General features: G+C 32.4%; 1 non-coding gene across 1 annotated transcript; it reads right to left on the reverse strand.

Moving 5' to 3' along the window:
* Positions 1 to 228: 228 nt before the first annotated feature.
* Positions 229 to 334, reverse strand: LOC128294230 (small nucleolar RNA R71). Its single transcript, XR_008284544.1, has one exon. It is a non-coding gene; the product is annotated as a small nucleolar RNA R71 (small nucleolar RNA).
* Positions 335 to 24,885: the final 24,551 nt, after the last annotated feature.

Raw genomic sequence — 24,885 nt, forward strand, 5'->3', positions numbered from 1 at the left:
TGCAGGATGAGGATCCCAACGCTCATTTAGCCAACTTCTTAGAACTATGCGATACATTTAAAATTAATGGTGTTTCTGATGATGCCATTCGTCTTCGGTTATTCCCTTTTTCGTTGAGGAACAAAGCTAAACAGTGGTTGAACTCATTACCACGAGGGTCAATCACTACTTGGGAACAAATGACCAAAAAATTTCTATTAAAATATTTTTCGCTGGCTAAAACGGCTAAATTACGTAATGATATCTCTTCTTTTGTGCAGATAGATTTAGAAACACTCTACGATGCATGGGAGAGATATAAAGACCTTTTGAGAAGGTGCCCTCACCACGGGTTACCGCTTTGGCTTCAGGTTCAAACATTCCATAATGGCCTGAATCCTTCGACTCGGCAAATGGTTGACGCAGCTACTGGCGAAACCATCAATAATAAAACACCTGAAGATGCTTATGAGTTCATACAAGGGATGTTATTAAATAACTATCAGTGGCAAGTCATGAGGACAAAGCCAACGAAAACAGCCGATGTTTATAACGTCGATTCAGTCACCATGCTCTCTAATTAGGTAGAACTCTTGAATAAGAAAATTGATGGTTTTCTTAGTTCTTCACAGGTTCACCCAGTAATGCAGTGCGAAGCAAGTGGAGGTGGAACAAGCCTTTTGGAATACCAACCTCATGGCCACAACATCGATAACGAGCAATTAAATTACATGGGTAATAATCCTCGACCTCAAAACAATCTATATAGTAACACTTACAATGCAGGTTGCAGGAACCACCCCAATTTCTCGTGGGGCAGTCAAGGAAATCAAAGACCACAACCACCTCCAGGCTACCAACAACCACCCTACCAACAGGAAAAGAAACAGAACCTTAAAGAGATGCTCACAAAGTTTATCTCGGTGTCAGAAACTCGTTTCCAGAACATCAAGACAGCACTTAAAAATCAACAAGCGTCGATCCAAGGGCTCAAAACTCAGACAGGCCAGCTTTCCAAACTAATCTCCGAACGACCACAAGGGAGCTTGCCAAGTAATACTGAACCTAACCCAAGGGAACAGCTCACGCGATTACTGTTCAAGATGAAGAAGGATTTGTTGAGCCTGAGCCAGAACCGAGGCAAGAAACTGTGGTAAGCAAAGGTTAAGGTGAGGTAGATCACAATAAAAACAAATCGGTGAATGTCGAATATAAACCTCGTGTGCCATACCCCAACGCGATAAGGAGAGACCCCTCAGATGAACAATTTGGTAAATTCCTTAAACTGTTAAAAAAATTAGATATTAACTTACTGTTTATTGAAGCTCTATCACAAATGGCAAACGCAATAAAATTTTTAAAGGAGCTTTTAACAAATAAGCAGAAGATGGACGAGGCATCACATGTAGAGCTAAACCCAGTTTGCTCAGCTATTCTCCAGAATAAACTAGCCAACAAACTTAAAGATCCAGGGAGTTTTAAAATTCCTTGCTTAATTGGTAGTTTAGATGTTAATAATGCATTAGCTGATTTGGGGGCTATTATTAACGTCATGCCTTACAAAATGTTCAAACAATTAGGTCTCGGGAAACCTAAACAGACTAGGATGAGCATTCAATTAGCAGATAAAACTATAAGATTTCCTAAGGGTATTATTGAAGATGTGCTAGTTAAAATCGATAAATTTATATTTCCCGTTGACTTCATTGTTCTAGACATAGAGTAGGATAGCAACATTCCTTTAATTCTAGGAAGGCCCTTTTTAGTAACTGCTAAAATAATTATTGATGTTGGCACAAGTGAACTCACACTTTATGTGGGAGACGAAACTATCATCCTTCAAGCTCGCAATTCTGGCAACACAATGGAAATTGAAGGTGATCATCTAAACCATTCTACTAAACCTAACAATATGGTGCAACCTTCTTTGCAGGAAATGAGTTTGAAGGAAGTACATGAACCATTCTCAAGCAATAGTAGAGGACCCATTCATGAAAATCGAAGGCTACAAATCGAGGATCTAGATGCATGGCGGATGAATAAATCGAGAACACCTGACAAATCGAATCTACGACAGAACAAGCTCAACCCCTTTCCAAATTAACTTAAGGTTGGAGATAGAGTCTAATTAGATGCCACAGATCCCCACATTGTCGCTACCACATCGAATGAAGAAATCCCTCTTACGGATTTTCAAAGCATTTTTCCATTGATGCAGTCGAGGTGAGTCATCCCAAGTTCGGCACTTTTAAGGTAAACAACACCCGTTTAAAACCTTATTTTGATGAGATTAATAGCAGGAATGAGGAGTATAAACTCCTCAAACTACCATGATCATTCAACAGAGAGGTAAGTTGAGCTTAGACTATAAATAAGCATTTCTCGGGAGGCAACCCGAGCACTAATTGTATTAACTTCTTTAAAATTTAGTCTTCAACATCTAACTTACTAACAAAGCTCTTGAATATAGGTTTTCCACAGGGACACGACCAAGTGCACGGGTGTGCTTAGGGCCATGTGAAAACAGGACAACAATTTTCCCCAAACACGAGCTACGATAAAATGCCACAGCCGTGCGACATAGCCGTGGTCGAACCTGCCAAAACAATACGGAGGTGAGACACGTCCGTGTGGAAGAACCGTGGGTGAACCTGTTAAAACAGTGCGGGCGTGCGACACACCCGTGTCTATCACCCCTGGTCGAACCTGTTAGATTAACACGGGCGTGGGTCTGAATACACGGGGGTGGGAGAAGCGAACAACGTCAGACATGGCCGTGCGACACGACCGTGTGCACCCACATGCCTAAGGAACACGGACGTGTACTAAATGTCAGACGCGCCCAAATTTAAAATTCGCGAATCACACGGGCTGAAATTGTGGAACACGGGCGTGTTACCTGGCCGTGTGCCCTAAAATCTATAAATATCTTGCACTATTCATTGTCTTCCCTACTCAAAACCCTAACCCTAGCCGCTGCAATTCCACACGGCCTCCTTGCCACGCCCGTGCGTCGCCTCCAACTCCATTTTTGACGCCCATTTTCCTCTTTCTAGCGTTTGTTCACTCTTTTCTCATTTATTCCTACTAATTTCTAGGGCTATTTGTCATAATAATATGAAATTTTTCATGTTCTTTCTTATTTTTATCATACAAATGTTATATCTAGAATAGTTATTATCTTTCTCATGTTAAAATTCTTACTCATTATATGATTTCTCTACTTTATTTGATTAGTTAGAAGTAAATATTCATGATTAGAACAATATATATACTCATTCCTTTAATGTTAACATTTTTCATCCGTCACACATGTTGCATTCCATGAAATTCGTTGCCATTTTTATGCCATACAATTGATTGCTTTGATTAACTTGTTAGTCTTAGTAGTTGCTGAAATTATTATTGTTATTTACAAATTATCTTCATTTTACTTTGATCATTCCTCAAAATGAATTAATGGTTTTTGATCGCAGGTACCATGTCGTCTTCACGAGGAAAGAAAACCATCGTACTTGCTTCAAAGAAGAGGAAGGGAGCGTCATCTTCCGCGGGTCCAACCACGAAAATTTTTCACCCTCTCCTGCAGTTCCCCCGAGGACCCCAAGAAGAGCTTTTCCAAATTCTTCGGGTCCGACCTTTAATTGCGGGCCGTTGCATCGACTGGGCTGCCATAGAATAAGTTCAGTTGGCTGATGCGATTCGGGCCCTCCTAACCACCGACCTTTGGAAGTTGTTCTTTGGGATCATCGAACCAACATACCTCGAGCTCACGATGGAACTATGCTCAACATTCCATCTTCAAACTGTAATGACGAATTACGATGATCCCGGCACAGTCCAATTTCGCCTAGGTGGGTTAGTCCGACAGCTAAGCGTCCAGAGTTCAGTGCTGCACTCGGCTTATATACGGAGGAGTTCAAGAAGGAGAATAAACTACATGCTCTCACTCGCCACATACATTTCTCTCCCTCGAAGTGCTGGCACACTTTGGCCCCTGGCGCAGCCTCCTACAATCTTAGCCACTCCAAGCCATCAGTTCTCTCACCATCCCTGAGGTACCTACACGCCATTTTGGCTTACACGATTACAAGGAGGCAAGAGAGCACTGGCATCGTCAACACTCACGACGGCTACTTCTTATAGTATATGTCGCACGGGCACGTCATCGACCTTGCCTATTTCATCGCCCTGGTGATTCAGCACCAAGCGGAGCGGCATAGGAAGGGGGTCATCTCCATTGGCCCCTATGTTACTCGATTGGCTCGACACTTCAGAATCCTTAGCACTGCGGCCCAAGAATCATCCCTTACCTTCATCGGCCAGATGTCTCCACAAGGCATCTCGAGCATGCTTAGCATGAGGATGATCTAGAGGCGTCGAGGAACCTACCCTCCCCAATAATCTCGCCCAATCTACCGAGGAGGAGGCCTACGAGGACATTCCTGATGATGTTCCTCCACAGCACAAGGACCCACTGACTCAGCCACCACCACCCTCTCGTCCAGTTCATGCGGCGGCTTCATATGCTGACATCTCTGAGCGCCTCACTAGATTCGAGAAGCAGTGTTTTCAATGATTTGACAACATTGATGCTACTCTACAGTAGATTTGTCAGCACCTCCACATCTCATCACCAGACCCACCTCGCGAACCATCAAGCGATGAAGATGTTTAAAAACATTTATTTATTATTTTATATTTTTATTTTTTATTAAAACTAATTTTTATTTTTATTATATTTTAGAATTTTATTTTAATTATCAATTTTGGTTATTTCTTTATGAGTAATTTTTCTTCCTAATATCCCCTAAAAAGTTCCTGATTTTATCACAGTTATATAGAGCTCTTAAGCTCATGATCGCATAAGAACTAACAACTCCACTAGGAAAGGTTCTTCACGACTGCCATGTCCTGATCGAGCACGACCATAGCTACCTTTTGGCACAGGACTTATGGACTAATGAACCTCTACGACCGCCGGAATATCCTCCTCCACTCTCGAACCAATACTTCTCCAAAACTCTAGTTCGAGGAATTCATCATACAGGAAGTTTCACTTCTCTCCCTATCTTATTTTTATACTCTAACATCTATCTTTGTACATTGAGGGCAATGTACATCTTAAGTGTGGGGGGGTATTTATTTCATTATCAGAAAAATCCCTGAATTACTACCTTGTTCTCTTGAAAAGATCTCATATCATATTTAGGATAAATTTTGATTAATTTATGATTTTTGTTGATATATCTTGAATTAAAACATAGGTATTTATGCATTGATTGTTTAAACCTCAAGACATTAGAGAATTAAGCAGGATAAATTGATTTTTAAGAGTTTAAAATCTTAGGTTGTTTCCCCAAAGTTTAGGTATTACTTTGAGTTGAAATTCACAAGTTGTAAACATCAAAAAGTCATAATTTTTGTAAGATTTTTGAGCCTTTTGAGCATCTATTAATTCTTTCATGCTCACTTTTATTATTGCTTTGAGTGCGTCAGTATTGAACTGTTATTCTAGAACTTGCTTGATGATGCATGTCGAGACCACACCATTTGATTTGATATGTCAAAATGATTAAGGCACTTAGGATTAACCCACTCATGCCATGAAAAGCGTACCTCCACGATTAACCCCTAGTAAACCCCCTTGAGCCTAACAAGCCATTTCTTATATTACTCTTAATATTAACCCTTAACCCATTATTATTGAAATCCTCTAAATTAATCCCTATTTTTGTCGAGATTTGAGTTGAATAAATTGCTTAGCTATGTCTTATTATTAATAGTTAGTCTATGTTATTTAACTTGTTTTTTTTTAAAAAAAACTATGTATACACATTAGTAATTCCATATTCTGAGAAGAAGCTCTGTTGTACGCAAGTGATGATTAACTCTTTTTCTAGTTAGGAAATTTTTTAATTCAATCTCGATTCTAACCCTTTCTTTCAGCTTGTGACCACACCCCCTAACCAAGCCTCATTACAACCCTCTAAAGACCTTTTGATTGATGTTTCATCTCAATTTATCAGTGGTGGACATTTGATTTTCATGCAAGCCTATGGTAATGACTTTTCATTATTGACTATTGAGTGCTTCATTTATTGTCCTTAAAACACCTCGAGTGATTTGAGTGAATCTTTAGTGAAGATGTGAAACTCTGTGATATTCTGAATCAAAGGTAATTACTTAAATGAGGAGAGACACCTATGTTTTCAGGAGAAAATGCTCAACTTGGAATGTTTGAAACTTTTATGTTCTTTTAGTTGAATTCTCAATGTATGATTACCTATGAATTATATTGAGATATTATCAATAGAAATTATAAGTTGAGAAGAATTTATTTTGATTATGAGTTGAGAATTTTGCTTGAGGACAAGCAAATGCTTAAGTGTGGGGGTATTTGATAAACCGTAATTTATACATATTTTTACCCCATGTTTAACGCATTTTATGGATGATTTCCTATTAGAATTGGTGAATTCGATGCTCCTAATGCTTTAATTTCATGTTTTATACTTAGGAGAGCATAGGAGAGCGAAAGAAATGAGAAATGGGCCAAAACCAGAGAAAATGGGTCAAAGTACGAAATCAACACGGCCTGGACCTCCTCACAAGGGTAAACCACACGGCCGTGTCAATTTGGCAGACTCGAGCACGGCCTGAAGTAATCGCACACGGGCATGTCCCTGCCGAGCCCATGTTGAGTCCAATTCGGAAAAGCTAATTTTGAGGGCTCTTAGGCATTCCAAAGCCTATAAATACACCCTAGAGGAGGAAGAAAAGAGGAGGCACAGAATAGGGAGTAAGGAATTACTCCAAGGAAGCCGATTGATCCATCTCAGAAGCTAGATTCACCATCAAGACTGAAGATCTCTCCTCAATTTCCCTTCAGGAGTTTTGGGTTTTCTTTATGTTTTGTATTCGTTATTATTCTGAGATGTTTTCCTTTTTAGTTATGAACTAAATCCCCTAAATACCTAAGGGGAATGAAACCTAAGACGAATCTTGTTATTATTTTCTGAATTGTATGATAAATATTTAACTTGTTCTTAATTATGTTCTTAATTCTTGTTTTGAAATCCTAGGATACTGATTCAAGATAAGCTCTTATTCAGAGGAGGAATAGACCCTGTCTAAGAGTACATTTGTCATAATTAAGCGGAGTTGTTTGCGCGCCTAAACATAGGGTGGCAAGATTTTACCGGATTAGGGTGAAACCTAATAAGGGGATTCATAGATCGAATTAATGCAACCCTAGGGTGTTAATTAGAGAAAAGTCTCAATTATTCAATCTAGGGATTAAACGTTATTATTCTTGAATAGGGATAATAACATAACTTAGGGATCTCTACGGAACAAGTTAAATGAATAAATCGTCCAATTCGGAGCCAAAATAACAAGTACAGTCTAGGTGGATTTTTTCTTAGGTACTGTCTTAATTCAATCGATTTTCCCAAAAGTAATTCCCCAATTCCATTCTCTGTGAATTCTTAGTTTAGATAATTAGTTAGTTAAAACAAAAACCTCTTTATTCTTAGGCTAGATAATAAAAAGACAGTCATTACTGGTACTTTTAGTTCCTTTGGGTTCGACAATCCGGTCTTGCTAAAACTATACTACTGTTCGATAGGTACACTTGCCTACATCGCGATAATAGTTTATTTCAAGAACGATTAATTATAAATATTTAAAACCTATCACGAAATCACACGATCATGAATCAAAGGTGATTACTTAGATGAGGGGAGACACCTATATTTTCGTGATAAAATGTCCAACTTGGAATGTTTGAAACTTTAATGTTCTTCTAGTTGAACTCTCAATGTATGATTACTTATGGATTATTTTGAGATATTGTTGATAGGAATTATAAGTTGAGAAAAATGAATTATCAATTTTGAATTGAAGATTTTGCTTGAGGACAAGCAAACGCTTAAGTGTGGGGGTCTTTGATAAGTCGTAATTTATACATATTTTTATCTCATACTTAGAACATTTTTGAATAAATTATCTCACGCTTTTACACATATGAACTAAATCCCCTAAATACGTAAGGAGGATGAAGCCTAAGACGGATCTTGTTACTAGTTTCTGAATTAAATGATAAATACTTGATTTGTTCTTAATTATGTGTTCTTAATTCTTACTTTAATATGATCTAGCATAATTAAGTGGAGTTGATTGCACCCCTAGACATAGGGCAACATAAATCTGCCCGATTAGGGTCAAATCTAATAAAGGAATCCATAGATCGAGTTATTGCAACACTAGAGGTTTTAATTAGAAAGAGATTTCAATTAATCAACCTAGGGTTAGACGTTGTTAGTCTCGAGAGAGATAATAATATAACTTAGGGATTTCTACGGATTGAGTCAAGTGAATAAATCATCTAATTCAGAGTCAAATAACAAGTGAAGTCTAGGTGGATTTTGCCTTAGGTATTGTCTAAATCAATCAATTTTCCCAAAAGTATTTCCCCAATTTACTCCCTGTGCATTCGTAGTTTAGTTAATTAGTTTAGATAATAAAAGGAAGGTGAATACTAGTACTTTTAGTTCCTCTGGGTTCGGCATTCCAGTCTTGCTATAAGCTATACTACTGTTCGAAAGGTGCGATTACATTTATCATGATAATAGTTAGTTTTCAAGTACGATTAATCATAAAAATAAAACTTATCACGCATATCAACAAGTTATGTTCATGATACAATGTAATTTTAAATTTTAAGTTCCCACTCGTCTATCCTATTCACCCTCAAGCAATGTTCAACACTCCAAAACACATATTAATAACTAACCATCCCAGATTTCTCGGTGAACATGGTCGTTCTCTTGTAATCTATGACGATGAATTTTACTACAATAACTTACATTTCCGATTGCCCTATTTCGTTGGGTTTTGAAACTATCATCCCAGTTTAACCCGATTTTGATGACACTGACACCTACTTCATGCATTATTGTCTATTGGTGTGGACTTAAAACTGCCACTACCTCCTACGGAACTCCTCCGTCCTCCATACTCGTTTTCATATGATTATGCATATATACTTAGCATATTATGCTATTTATCGTCAATCGATGCTACATTTGATATCTTATCATATAACGGTATGTGTTCATGCATTCAATCTCATTAATTTCACATAAGTAATTAATTTCTACGAATTACAACAGTATTAAAACATCTTCACTAGGCTTAACATGTGTAATTTGGCTAAGACATACTTAACTAGCATTTGCACTTAAAGGGGTCATACATATAGGGTCGCACAGATAGGCTTGCACACCTAAGGGTTCATATAGGTAGAGTTTGCACCTAGGGGTTTGCATATAGGGTTCACACAAGTAAGGTTCGCATATTTGATAACGATTTGTAGTAATGATTGTAACACCCCTAACTCGTATCCATCATCGGAATAGGGTTACAAAGTATTATCGAACAAACAGAACCATAAAACATTGACTTCATACCTCATTGCATACATAATCCAATTACATTCAATCACATACATAACGTCCCTTGATCGAGCCATCGAGGCCCTAGAAATACTTTAGAAACAATTCAAGACCAAATTGGAAAAAATGAAAAAGTATAAGAAAAAGTTAGAGAAATTGGACTATAGGGGTCACACGGCTGAGACACATGCCTGTGTCTTAAGCCGTGTAACAATCGAAATAAGGACACACGTCCATGTCCTTACTCGTGTAACTCTCTGAGTTGGATCACATGACCAAGCTACACGCCCGTGTGCCAGGTCGTGTGTTAGGCCGTGTAACAGCCTGACTGGCATGCATTAACCCTATAAGGGACACACAGTCGTGTCACCTGGCTGTGTGTCACACACGGCTGAGTCACACTCCCGTGTCTCAGACCGTATGGACATGAATTTGCCTAAAAACAAGCCATTCGTATCACCAATTCGAGCAACCATCTAAAGGCCTTTAAAACACCTAATCAAAGCTTTAAAACATGACCAAAACCAATATGAAATGACCAATTCAAAAATCCAAAACCATTCAACCAATATGACATACAAGGCACCTCAATTGCAAACATGCAAACTTACCTAAACATGCATATGTTGATCATATTTCTATTATCAAACATAACTCAACTTTTACCAAATCATACCTCAAATATAATCATTAACACTTCAACATAACTTACCATTTGAGCCATACCTTTCATGCATCATAAGTACTAAAATGACACAAACTAACCAACGCCAAATGGTACCAAAACAACTTATACATGCCAAAATAACCTATTATGTATTCATGACATCAAAACACAAACACATTTGGTTATTATGTACACATTCATCAAACACCATTTTATAACATCCTAAATACATTCCAACCTCAAATTCAACTACGTAAGTTTATATATGCTGCTACCCTAGGAGATACAAAAACTACCAAAGTCGATGGATAGTGTGAGCTGAAGGTTTGATCCATCCAAAATGTCAGCAACAACGATCTACAAAACAATCCACAAGAACAAATAAGCTTATAAATCCTAGTAAGAACGTAGTATATTATTTGATCTAACAATAAATTGAATACGATTCACATGTTATTCAATTTAGAATTATTGAAGTCTAAACAGGGGCATGTATATGCAATTCAAGGGTACTGAAGTACAAACAGGGGCACGTATGTGCAATTCATCATTATTCTTCTAAAAAATAATAATTAAAGCATTATAATACAAGTACACAAATAGAAATTCATTTCGTATTAAAAAACTACAAACTTACCTTGACGATTTGAGCGTAACAACAAAGTCGATTAATCTGAGGCTTTAGCTTTCCCCCGATCTAAGTCGGTACGTGGTTTATATTGATCTAAATATAAAAATTCAATCCATTTAATACTTCTATTATTCAATTCAGTCCATATTTCATTTTTTTCAAAATTACAATTTTACCCTTAATATTTTTAACTTTTCACAATGTATTCCTTAAGTTCAAAAATTGAAATCTAAGCATTTTAATCCCCATCTCATGCTAGCCGAATTCACTAGGGACCTATATCAATCCATAAAAACCATTATTTCATGAATTTAACTTAAAATTTTAGTAATTTTACAAATAAGTCCCCAAATGTCATTTTCACCAAAACTCACTTTACAAAACTTGTTTATTTATCAACACGGACTTATAATATATAATTAAATATCAAAAATCACACAAGATCATTCATGGCACAGCCCTAAATCTTTAAAATTTTTACAAATTGATCCCCGAGCTGGCTAGATTAAGCTACAACAATCCCAAAAACATAAAAATCATTAAAAACATAATTGAAACACATACCATACAAGAAAATTAGTTGACCAAATACCATAACAAGCTTCCATGTTTTTTCTCTTTTAATTTCAGTGGAAGATGGCTTGAGAAGGATGATTGAATTTTTGGTTTTATTAAATTTAACCTTTATTTACCTAATTAACAAAATAACCTTTAAAAACTTTAATAATTTCAACAAAACCAATCCATTAGTAGCCACTAACCACTCAAATGGTCTAATTACCATCTAAGTCCTCTTACGTTAGAATTTCATAGCTATTAGACCCCCTTAACTAATAGAACTCCACTTTTGCACTTTTTACGATTTAGTCCTTTTTACATAATTAAACATGCAAACGTTAAATTTTCTTAATGAAATTTTTATACAACCCTACTAAAATTCCATAAACATTAAAATAATAAAATAATAATAATTTACTCATCGAATTTGTGGTCTCAAAACCACTATTCTAATTTCACTAAAAACGACTATTACAGTAATTATCGATGATATTCTGATATATTCATCGAATAAGTCAAATTAAGCTGAACATTTGAGAACTATGTTGTAGACTTTGTATGAAAAATTGTTATATGCTAAATTTAGCAAATGTGAATTTTGGTTTCGTGAAGTTGGATTTCTAGGACATGTAATTTTTGTTGTTGGCATCAACTAGATCCGGGTAAAATATCGACAATCGTGGATTGGGAAGTTCCAAAAATTATTTCTTAGGTACGTAGCTTTCTAAGTTTAGCCGGGTCTTATCGACAATTCATTAAAAACTTATCGATAATAGCGTCTCCGATGACGAAGTTATTGCAAAAAGATGTCAACTTCATTTGGTTAAGTAGTTGAAAAACATGTTAGCTAAAGCACCAATTCTGACTTAGCTTGAAATCGGAAAAGAGTTTACTATTTATAGTAATTTTTTGCTTGGTGGTCTAGGTTGTATTATGATGCAGGACAAAAAAGTAATTGCCTATGCCTCGTGATAGTTGAAACTCCACGAGAGAAACTATCCAACACATGATTTGGAGTTGGAAGCAGTTCTATTTACCCTGAAAATCTGACGACACTATCTATATAATGGAAAATGTCAAGATTTTTTCTGTGATCCAATGTCACAAGGTCTCAGCCTGTCACATGGTCATGTGACCTCTTTTTTATACCCTACTTTTATGTAAAGTTTCAAATTAGTCATTGTTTAGTTTTGAATTATTTTTAAAGTTTTTGTAAGCTTGATTTAAGCCCACTCTTGCAAGAATAACATGTTTTATTCGAATGATTGAAATGTAGTAAATGTTTTAAAGAACTTTTGAATTGAAATAGCATATTCATGCTCTTTTATTTTTGGTAGCATCCCGTAACCCTATTCCAGTGTCAGAGATAGGTGAGAGGTATTACACTCACCAATCTTGAGCAATAATGGTTATTGGTGTCATGGCACCAAGCTTTGTCCTGGTGGTTTAATGGTTTATGTCTAAAAGGTGATGATTCGGCCTTGGCTCCTCCACCGTTAATGTCCTCTTCGAAGTTGTAGAGATTTTGATGTCTCCTTATTGGTTTACATCAAATGAGGCCTCCCTAGAAGGCTTATCTCTGATCAAGCTAGTTGCATTAGAAAAGTGTTGGACTTTGGCTCTCCCTCCCTTTCCTCGTGTGATGATGGTGGTGATAGTTAGGGTGCTAAGGTTTTGATGGGGTTTGTTTTTAGGGTTTTGCCTTGGGCTTTTATTTCATGTATTGTTTGATCTTTGACCATGGTTCTTTTTGTGAATGAATCTTTCATTTTAAAAAAAATAACATTACTCTCATGAATGTATATAATCTAACAAGTGTTAAGTCACATCTACCTCAATTAAGGGTCTCTTATCAAGATAATAAACTTTTCTGTTTTCCAAAAATACTTATTGGAGACTCTGTAACGACTTGGTTTCTAGTGGTGTTAAAAAATACGATTTTGGGTTCTCGTTTCTAAAAACAGAGCCCATAATTATATAATAAAGATATTTATTGAGTTGTTATATAGGTGGATTGAAATTTGGATAGTCAATTTGGCTGAATTAGTGATTAATTAAGGTTTAGGGACTAAATTGTAAAGTTCAATCACTTACTTAAATTTTAATTAACCCAAGCTCCAAAACAGCAATTAGGCCATGCCAAATTAAGTACTAGTGGGCGGTAGAGTTGAAAGTTAACTAATTAAGAAAATGTTAATTTAATTAGCATAAACCATGGTTAATTAACCTAATTAAACTTAAAACTACATATAAAAAGAAAATTTAAGTGGACGGTGAGATAAATGTTTATTCTCCATCCAACCAAAGAAAGAAAGAAGAAGATCTCCATTTTTGCACCTGCAAGCCTTTAATCAACAAATTGATTAGTGGAATTAAGTCTTTTTTTTTGTAATTTCTATGTTTTTGATGTCATTAGAGCTTGATTTTGCTAGCCCATATAGCAATTTGTAAAATTTTTTAAGTTTTGAAAGATTCCATTTGTTGATTTCTTGAAGTTTTAGGTGTTAAAAGTGATAGAAATTAAGCTTAGTTTAAGAAAAGGACTAAATTGTAAAAATTAATTGATAGTTTTGTATACTAGGGACCAAATTGAATAAAATGTAAAATTGAAAATAGGAATAAGAAATAGGAGGTCTCTAATGAGCAATTGTGAAATCAAATTTCAATCTAGAGCTTTAAATTGAAAGTTAGGTTAGTCCGGATCTTAGGGAATAAATTGAATAAATTGATAATTGATTTTGAATCGGTTGATTGCTGATAGTGCTATATATTTTATGTCTATCGTTAACTAACATCAACTTGGATTCATGAATAGGAAAAGGAAAATCCAAAGTCATTGATGAGTAGCTTAGAATTTCGATTTGTATTTCTACGATTCGAGAACACTTAATTTTTTGCGTGTGTATGTCATTTTGCATTATATGGTATTCAAGGTTAGTTATTAAAGTTTACTTGAATTGAATTGATGTGATTGAGGTTGAATATCGAAATAATGACTAAATTAAATAATGTACAAAATCTCTACATTCATTGATATGTGATAATTTATATGAACCTATGTTGAATCATGTTCTATATGTTATGAAATTGTGAAATGTTCATGGATTGTGAATATTTGAATGTAAATTGAACTACATATAATGAATCAACATTAGGTACCCTATTAGTAATTCGGATCAAGTCGATATAGTTGGCATGCAATAGGGTTAAGTTATTGATTAAAAACCATCTTCCCCGAGAAATTCGGGGTGATAGATTATCTATTTGAGTCATTGTTTTCGGGCAACCCGGAGTGACAATTTATTCCAATTAAGAAAATCATTATCATCAGGCAATTTGAGGTTGTAGTATATATTTCCATAATGTCATCGTTGTCGAGCAACCCGAGGTGACAGATTCGTGTATTCGTTCTGAGTCTGTGTTGGTTAATAGGGTTATAAACAAATGAATTATATATATATGATATGTGATATGATATATTCCATGGAAATACAATATGCGATATGAATCAAAAACGAGCCTTTGGGGCTGATTATGTATTAATGAGCCAATAGGCTCGAAAATAGCATGGAATATGGTATGTAGTGAAACATGTTATATTTATGCATTCAAAGGATGAAAATGAATGAATATGGTTGTAACTACATATAGTGATTGAAATGAATCTAATGATCTATGAAAAGGTTAAAAATTTGAAACTTGTATGCATATCTAATGAGTTAGTATATAAAATTGGTTGTATACTTGTCGTTGTGTAAATGAAAGTGTGTTACATGAATTGGTAGAGAGAATTAGATTAGAATTTAAATGTATACATGTTGCAGAAGTTTATTTACTTTGTCTTATATCATAGATTTACCACTAAGCGTATTTGCTCAGCGTACGCTTTGTTTTCTTCGTGCACAGGTAAAGTAGATTCCCTATAGATCGAGAGGATTATTTAGCATCCAGCAATCGAACACTGACTTAGCAATGTTTGTTCTTTTTTTTTTTCTGTTATTAGTTGGCATGTACCTAACAGGTTGAATCATATTGAATTCAGTGTATTAAATATGATATACGTTTTTATGTATATATATGTGCAACTTAGATTTGCTATAGCTTGATTAAGATATGATATATGAAATGGTAATATGATTAACTGTGATAAATGAGTATATATATATATATATATATATGTACATGTTTGCATCTTTTATATCATGAATGTTAGATTAGTTATGAGAATGATTGGATGATGAGAAGTAAATGATGAATAGAAAATAATGTTTATATGTATAAAAGTGTTATGACTCAATATTGAACCTATAGGTATTTTATGTTTGGTTAAAATGAGATAGAGGCTTGAATATGTTTTGGTATGTTTAAATTGCATATTTGTGCATACTAGAATTGCAGAAACAGTATGTGACGTCACGACGAGAAATGACGTATAATGTCACAGCAAGACGAGGAACCCTGTTGTCACGATGAGACCAAAACAGTATGTCACATCGCGACATCAACCCTGAAATTTGAATTTCTTTACAATTTAGTCCTAAATCGATATCGAATTAGCATTAGAGCTTTCGTAAGCTTATATGAGACCCAAAATGATTACTTATCATATTAACTGCTTATAATGTTCGAAATTGTATGTTTAATGGTTTGAGTTGTACTTATTTTGATCATAGTTACTCTGACAAAAAAATATAGTACACTATAACTCGAACCCAACGATCAAACCGAATATAAAATATACAAAAAAACCACTATCTTAGCAAGACATTACTCCCAAAAGATATATAAATTTTTGTCATTGATCGGATTCTCACAAGAGATTTCTTGAAATTCTACCAAAACAAGCTTGAAACTTTTTATCTTGCTCTTAGATCTATAAATCACTTTCATTGGCTCTCGACACATCTTATGGACCATTATCAACCATCTTCTCCCCAGTCAACGCATATAAATGACAACAATATATATTACTTTATATTATTTTCTCTATTATTTCCTTATCAAATCAATATTTTATAATATTGCCGTGTAGAAAATTATTAAATTTAATCTAGAACGTGCAAAGAAGTGAAAGGAAGGGTGTCCAAGTGTCCATTCTCAAACACAATATAACAAAAATGATTTGATTGTCACATTTATTCGATAATCCAAGTTCCCATCAACCTTTTTTCCATTTAATTTTATTTATTTTTCAATATGAATAAATAAATTGAAATTTCTTCAATTAGGACATTAATTATGATGATAAAATACTATTTAGTCCTTGAAGTTGATCATTTTTCTTATTTTGGTCCTTATTAGTCCCAAAAATTGGTAGATTTTCTTAATTTAGTTCTTAAACTTAGATTCCATTAAAGTGTGACAATGTGGTACTCTAAGAGTTTGTCACATCATTATCTAAAATATTTAATTCTTTAAAAGTTATTATTTATTAATATTTTTGTATTTTTTATATTTTATAAATTCTTTTGAAATTTTCAAGTGATGTTGTGGCCTTCTAACACCTTAAAAGAATCAAAGTTTAGAGATCAAATTGAAAATTTTTTATCAAATTCCAAAATTAATATAAAAAATAAAAACCAAGTTAAAAATACCAAATTTAGGGACTAAATTAGTTTACCCGTTAATTATATTAACACTTGGTGCAAAATCGTAGTAGACCCAAATCAAAATCGTATTTGAGATAAGTTTTTTCAAAATCGTGTCTATGTTGTAAAATTAAATTAATATTTTGTAATATTGTAAATATAAAATATTATAACCATGATTAATTATTAAATAGAGATCTATTTATACTTGATGTAAAATTCAAGTAATTTTATACATAATTATAATTTTATTTTATGATTAATATTTTAACAATTCAATCATCAAATATTTTATATCATTCATGTAGATTATACAAGTCAAATTTTGAGTAAATTAAAAATAACTAACTATTTATTTTAAGTAATGAAAAACTTTTAACAATTAAATATATTAATATATATAGTATTTTAGATTGATATAAAGAAAATATCCAATCGATTCTAAAATTTATATGCATGACAATTATATTGAAAAATTCAACAATTGAATTATTAAAATATTAATTGTACAAAAATTAATGAAACGGGTAAAACTATTGTTTGAGTTATTACTTGAATGAAATTAATGAAGCACGTGTTTTGGATTATTAAAATATGAATTGTACAAGAATTCTGAAAGCGCTATTTTTGGTTCCTTTACTTTGCTCAAATTTGAAATAGTCTCTATACTTTAATTTGATATTATTTGAGTTTTCTACTCTAATAATGCCATTATTCATTAATTAACTATCTATCTATAATATATATATATATATATAAGCATGAATTTGGAAATCTTCTAAATTGACAAGAATACCCTTTATTATTAAATTCATATTTAAAAATAATTATAATATTTAATTTAGAATTGTTATTTAAAATTTTGAGATAATTATACTTTTAAAAATAATTATAATTTAATAGAAATTGTGATAATTACATATTTAAAATAATTAGAATTTAAATTGCAATTATTAGTTAAAAAAAGTTGTGCAAATCTTAAAGTAGAGTTATTACTTCAAGGAAAATTATTTGATACGCTACTAATAGAGTTTTAGACTCCACAAGTATGGTTAGAAGGTTGATGAGTATCTTATAAGAGTATAGTAAAATATTAAAAAGAAAAGAAAGAAAAGAGATACACATGTCAGTTTTTTAAGACTGCTTATAGAATAAAAAATTTCACTATCGATTATACGGAATACAATTACTAACCCTTCAATTGAACTCTAAGTATAAAATATAAGAAAAAGCTATTTTAATTATAATTTACAATTATTAATTAAAAAAATTGACATAAAGAAAAGTTTTTGATAATTTTATTATTGTAAAATAAAATTATTACTTAAATAAAATCTTAACATCTTAATTATTGCTTTATTAATATTAGTCAGTTATTATTTTGCAGAATTTTACTTTATATTAATTATATAAAAGTAAAATTATATTGTATGTTTAATATACTAAAAATGTTTTAATTATTAGTTGGAAAATTTTAGTTATAATATGTGAATTGATGAGTTATATATTTTAATTATATTTAATAATTTAAATAAAAATATTATTTTACATTAATTATTGTAATTAAAATAATTAAATATAAAATTTTTAACTAAAATGCACTCATGATTTTTTACTTAATTAAATTAACATAAAATTTAAAAATATCTTTTGGTTTATGCTTTATTTCCCAAAATGCATATAATATTATGTTTCAAGTTATATCCTTAATTTCCTTTTTATTTATTTATTAAAGATTATGCATGATTTTCCATGTTACAGGAGAATTATAAATTTAAAATATTATGAGAATCTAGATTAAATTATTATTTCTTAGAGAAGTCTCATATGAATTAAATGGGCCAGAATATAATTTCATAGGTAATCTGTACTATAATATTCACTTAATCCGCTAGAAGATAATAATTTATTGGACTAGTTCACATAAAAAAACTCCTCTAATTTAAAAAAATCATTTTACTCATCTATTTTATTTTATTTTATTTTGTCTTTTTAGTATTTAAATTTATATTGTTTGTCAAATCACATAAAAATGGATGAAAAATTAATGTTTGTTAGTTATGCTAACAGGCATACAAGTGGAATCCATTTAATTTTATATTTTTAAATATATTTTTATAATCTTTTAGAATTTTTTAAATTTTAAAATTAAATAATTGCTTATGTGGCAATCCATGCATGTCATGCTACACCAACAAAATTAACAAACGTTAACTTTTGGGGTGCTTTAACAAACAACACAAGTTTAAAAGCTAAAAAGATAAAAAATTAAATGGATAACAAAAATTACTTTTTTTTTTATAAAATTTAAGCGCCAAATAAATCATTATGCCCAATTTATTAATGTTCTTTTTTCAAATGAAATACATAGTACAATTATAATGTTATATGTATAATATTATAACTAACAAGTACCAAATTAAAAGATAATAAGAAATTCTATCATACATGTATGCATATCAAAACCAAGTATTTAGAACATAGAGTTATGTTCAAAACTAATGGAGGTAATAAATTTTGAATAGCAAAATAAAATGTGTAAAAACATTAAATTGAAGCTTTGGTTGATTGGAAAATTTAAAATTTTACTAATCCAATTGCATGAGTTCAATTCATAATATATGCATATTTTTATTTGTTTTATTAAAATAAAAGACTAGAGTATCCTTAAATAATATAATTTATCCTATTAGTAAAAAACCTCAATAAAAAATAAAAAAATTAATTAAGCCCTCAACGGAATTTAACACCCAAGTGAGCCGTTAAAGATGAAAATTTAATCAATTAATCTCCTTCGTTAATATTGACCACGTTTGACCATTAAATTTTGTTAATAATAATATTCGATTAATCAAATGGTGACACATGGTGGTCATATGAACATCATGTTGATATGGTAAAATATCACATCAGAGAATATTTAAAAAATAAAAAATCTAAAAAATATTTTTTAAAATAATTATTTAAACATATTTTAAATCAATGAAGCCCTTTTTTTTTGGTTCGATGCTGCCATTGTTGTAGCTTTGGCTGCAAAGAGAGTGACAATGTTGAGAACTGAGGAGAAAAGATAAGATTTTTATTTTTGGATTTTTATAAGAAAAATTGGGATATTAAAATATGATTAATCCACGTCAACCGATCTGCCATTTCAGCATCGATGTGGTGCGCCACTTGTCCTTACCTGATTCCACCGTTAGCCAAAAAAAAAAAAACAATTAAACGGTAACGTATGTAGAGGGCTTGGTTGTGAATTGTGATGAATTTCCAATTCCATTGAGTGCTAAAATTTGTGATGGATTAATTGAGAGGTTTTTTTTATTAATAAACATCTAATTTATTTTAATTACGAAAATATTTACATAACTTTTTAATTACGTTATCTCTAATTATTTCATAATATTATTCAGAGTTTTAAATAATAATATAAATAATTATTAAAATTTATCTCATTATTAATAATTTAAATTATTGATAACACTATATTTCTAATTTACACAGTTCAGTTCAATTTTTTAAATTAATAATTGTAATTATAATTATATTTAAGTTTTTTCATTTATTTTATACTTAAATTTTATTCACATAATAACTCTAATTTAAATTGTTATTTTTAATTAATAATTATAAATTAAATTATAATTACTTCTAAATGGTAAACTATACAAATGATCACCCAACTATGCTCACGTTCCTGTTTTGGTCACCAATTTTAAAAATTTTCAATATAGGCACTAATGTTTGATTTTGTTCCTATTTTGGCCACTCATCGTTAAATTGATAAAGAAAGCAATTTTCTAACAAGTATAATAACACATTTAGTCCTAAATACTTACATATTCTATAAATTTGATGCTAATTCTGAATAATTCGATAAATTTAACTCTCCACATTCACAAATTCTATCAATTTGATCTTCAAATATTCTAACCTAAGCTTTCAACTTTTAAAATAGAGACATTCCACATCTATAAATATGTAAACACCCCGCCAAAAAGAAAAAACTTCTCCAATAAAACAAATTGTAAGAGGCTCTATATTAATATCAAAGTAACTCAATAAACTCTTTTTTTTTAAATTCACAAAGCTTAAACTTAAAATTTTAGATATTTATTTTTTTATCACTTAACTCAATAAATATATAATTTGTAAGCAATATACGAGATATTTGAACCGTTTTTGACTAAGTGCAATTTTGTTGCGTAAGGAGACTATCAATTGGATGCTATGGAATTAATTATTGAAAGCTACATTTCTTCAAGGTTTAACTTAAATTTTCCAATCATGACACATTAATTGTTTTTATGCGTAGACTACAAGCAACAATCATATTTGATTTGGGGCAAAGTTGCTACAATTTTTATCCATAAAAACACTAATCAAATAGACTAAATAAAATAAAGGAAATCTTGATCTTGTATTTTAGTGCTAGCCATAAGTAAACCACCAACAAGAGGGTTAAATTGATTTGAATCCATCCATGGTTGCTGTTGCTGCTATCATCGAGGTGTTGCCTCAGTCTTACAAATGGGGCAAGCATTTTTCTGCAGCAGCCACAACTTTATACATTGGATGTGAAAATTGTGTCCAGTGCTTTATTAAAAAAAAGTTTTATAGTACCATAACACAGTTCAACAAGTGTAACACCTCAAACCCGGCCTGGACGTTATGGTCAAATCTAGCGATGTCACATGAGATTGTTTTTGAAAAATGCATCGATACATAAAAATCATTTCAGTTGTTATCCCTTACTTAGTCCGATAAACATGTTCACACTGATTTGCTTTAAAACATATCTCTTCTACGCGGAAGCTTTAAAAAATCTTCTATTTTAGGAAAACTATTTTCTTTAGAGGAAACCGGTTTTTAGTCATGTTTATCAGTAATAAAATCATCCACAGTTCAAAAGCTAGAATTAAAGCCGAAAAGTCCATGTCCAAAATTACATGCAAAAACCCCAAATAAATAAGTAATCCAAAACTTAAAAATTAAAGAAAATAGTCTAAATTTTATTACGTATGGTCACCGTCGAGTCCTCTGCTACACCAATCCACTAATGCTGGGGATTATCTGAATAGATTAAACAGAAAATGGTGAGTTTCGCAACTCAGTGTGTAATCCCCACAGAAAACATGCACACAGCATAATATCAAAAAATCAGTCATGTATATACAGTTTGAGCCTGAGCCCATTACAGAATCAGTGGGGCCTTAGCCCACACAGATACAGAATCAGATACAGAATAGAATAACAGAGTCTTACTCACCGGCATCTACACACTAGCTCCTTCCAACCCTACACACCATGTGGGGATAAGATTGACCCATCCATCCCTACACATCATGCTGTATCGGAATACAGCACATTATCAGATAATTACAGCTGCGCTGCCAGATATCAGGCTTAGGAGCCTTTCAGAACACTTCCTTCATATACAATAACCCAACTCCGATGCAATGCAGTATACAATACATGACATGCAAATATACAATTAACAGATCATATATACAAATCGTTCTTACATGCTAAGAGCACATATATCAATATCACATAGTCAGATCACGTTATAAGGGGTCAAGTAACTCTTACCGACCCTACAGTAGGTCCCAGTCGACTTGGGTAGCCCTAACAGTCTTTTAGAGTATTTCAGAAATTGGAGCTCACACGCCCATGTGGCTTGCCCGTATGGGCCCACACGCATGTGTGGTGTACACAGTCCAAATCACGGCCTAGCCCAAAAATTCCACATGCCAGTGTTATTCACCCGTATGAGCCCACACGCCCATGTAGCCTACACGGCCCAATTGGTCGAGCCCATGTGTTGCACACGACCTTGCCCGACCAACACACGACCGTGTCACGTGCACACGGCCTGGCTCGTCGATCACACGGCTGTGTTGTGGTTCACAACCTCGCACACGACCGTGTAGCGTCAACAGCCTCGTTTCGACTTTCGCCATTTCTCGTTTTCTGTGTTTTCGGGTACACGCCTGGTCTGTTTTCGATGCTATCGCAACTTTGAGCGCTCTAGTACCTAAATTTGCCCAAAATATCATTCAATTAACACTTAAATCGGCACTCAAATGCAACCTAAATAAGGTCTATAAGCAATAAACCATCGGAAAACTTACCAACAACAACCCGAAATTGTTAAAAATCAACCTTCTGCAGCAGCACCAGCCAACTCTTGTTCTTCACCTACCCCAAAAACAGAAAGGTCAACCTCCTTAACAACCTAACTACGAAAACTTAAATAACAATAATGAACACTTACTGATCGAATGCGTTTCACCGATTGAGCAAAGTAAAGGCACCAACACAAAATAGAAATCAAAAGAGGAAGAGAAGGGAAATGAAGCTATGGCAGTTCGGCAAAAAAGAAGAGAAATCGTCAGAGAGATGGGGAATTTGGGAGGAAACTGAATTTTTTATTTGAAAAGAAGCTCTGTAAAAGAAAAATGCCAAATTTTCTTGATAACCCTCTTAATCCACAATCCCTTAATTTCCTCCCCCCACTTCCCACTACTCATCCACCACTCACGAACCCTGTTTGACCGAAACTCTCTCTCTCTCTCAGTCAACGACCAAAAATAAACTCCCTTGCCTACATCGGGATTCAAACTCCAAACCTCCAACACACCAACACACATCTTAACCACCAAACTAGCAGGCCCATTTTGTTATGGTTTTTCAATTACCTAAACCTAAGCCTACTGAGTGAGGTTAAGGCTTTATTTAGAAAAATACCAAAATTTGCACAAGTTATGGCTTGAACTTGGGACCTCTCACACATACCCAGAACACTTAACCACTAAAGTAGATACACAATTGTGTCATAAATTCACAGAAACAAAAATATAACTTTTGGGGCATTACAACAAGTCTCCTTAACATTCAAATATATTCTTTGAATGCTATTCATTCTGGATGTATAGTTCCACAAATTTATAGGTAAAAGAATTGACTCGGAAAATGACTTGTTAGTTGATAGAAGTTTTTTTTTTCCTTTTTTGGGTTTTTACAAATTTATAGGTGTGGGATGTATCTATTTTAAAATTGAAAGATTTGATTAGGAAGTTTGAGGATCAAATCGATAGAATTTGTAAATGTGAAGGGTTAAATTTATTGAATTATTCAGAATTAGGATCAAATTGATAGAATATGTGAGTATTGAGGACTAAATGTGTTATTATACCAGTTAGAAAAAGGCTTTACATTATCAATTTAACAACGGGTGACCAAAACAGGAATGAATTCAAATATTAATGCCTAAATTGAAATTTTTAAAGTTGGGTGACCAAAATAGAAATGCGGACATAGTTGGGTGATCATTAGTATAATTTACACTAAATTATAATTATTTTTAAATGTATAATTATCACAACTTCTATTTTACTTCAACAATTTTATTTTTAAATTTAAATTTAGTAATATAATAGACAATAAAGGGTCTCGTTATTTCAAAAGTTTTTCAAACTCATGCTTTTATATATACTAGTTTCTATTGTTGCATGTGATTCTACATGTTTAATTTTTAATTAATTTTCAAATGTTATATTTTTAATTAATGTAATTAATGTAAGATAATATTTATTTATTTTAAAATATATTTTAATTAATGTAATTAATGAATAATATTTTTCAAGTTCTTAAATTAATTAAATTATATTAAATTATTTAAAATTTAAATATTATAATAAATTTGAAATCATAATTAAAGTATTTTAACATATTTAATGTATAATATTTCATGGAATTAATGTAAAATAACATTATTCAAAATAATAATTATTTAGCATAATTAATATATATCAATTATGTCATGTTTTGTATGTGAATATTTATTTATTTATTTTTGGTAAATGCGTGTGAATATTTATTTAATATTGAAAAGATGAACATGTTGCATACCAATATTTTATATTCTTCAAGCTTTTTATTTTAAAATAAATATTTAACTAGAAAAACAATTACACATATGAAATTTTAATAATATTAACTTAA

Source organism: Gossypium arboreum, chromosome 6 (genome assembly GCF_025698485.1).
Source record: "Gossypium arboreum isolate Shixiya-1 chromosome 6, ASM2569848v2, whole genome shotgun sequence".
In the NCBI taxonomy this organism is placed as follows: Eukaryota; Viridiplantae; Streptophyta; class Magnoliopsida; order Malvales; family Malvaceae; genus Gossypium; species Gossypium arboreum.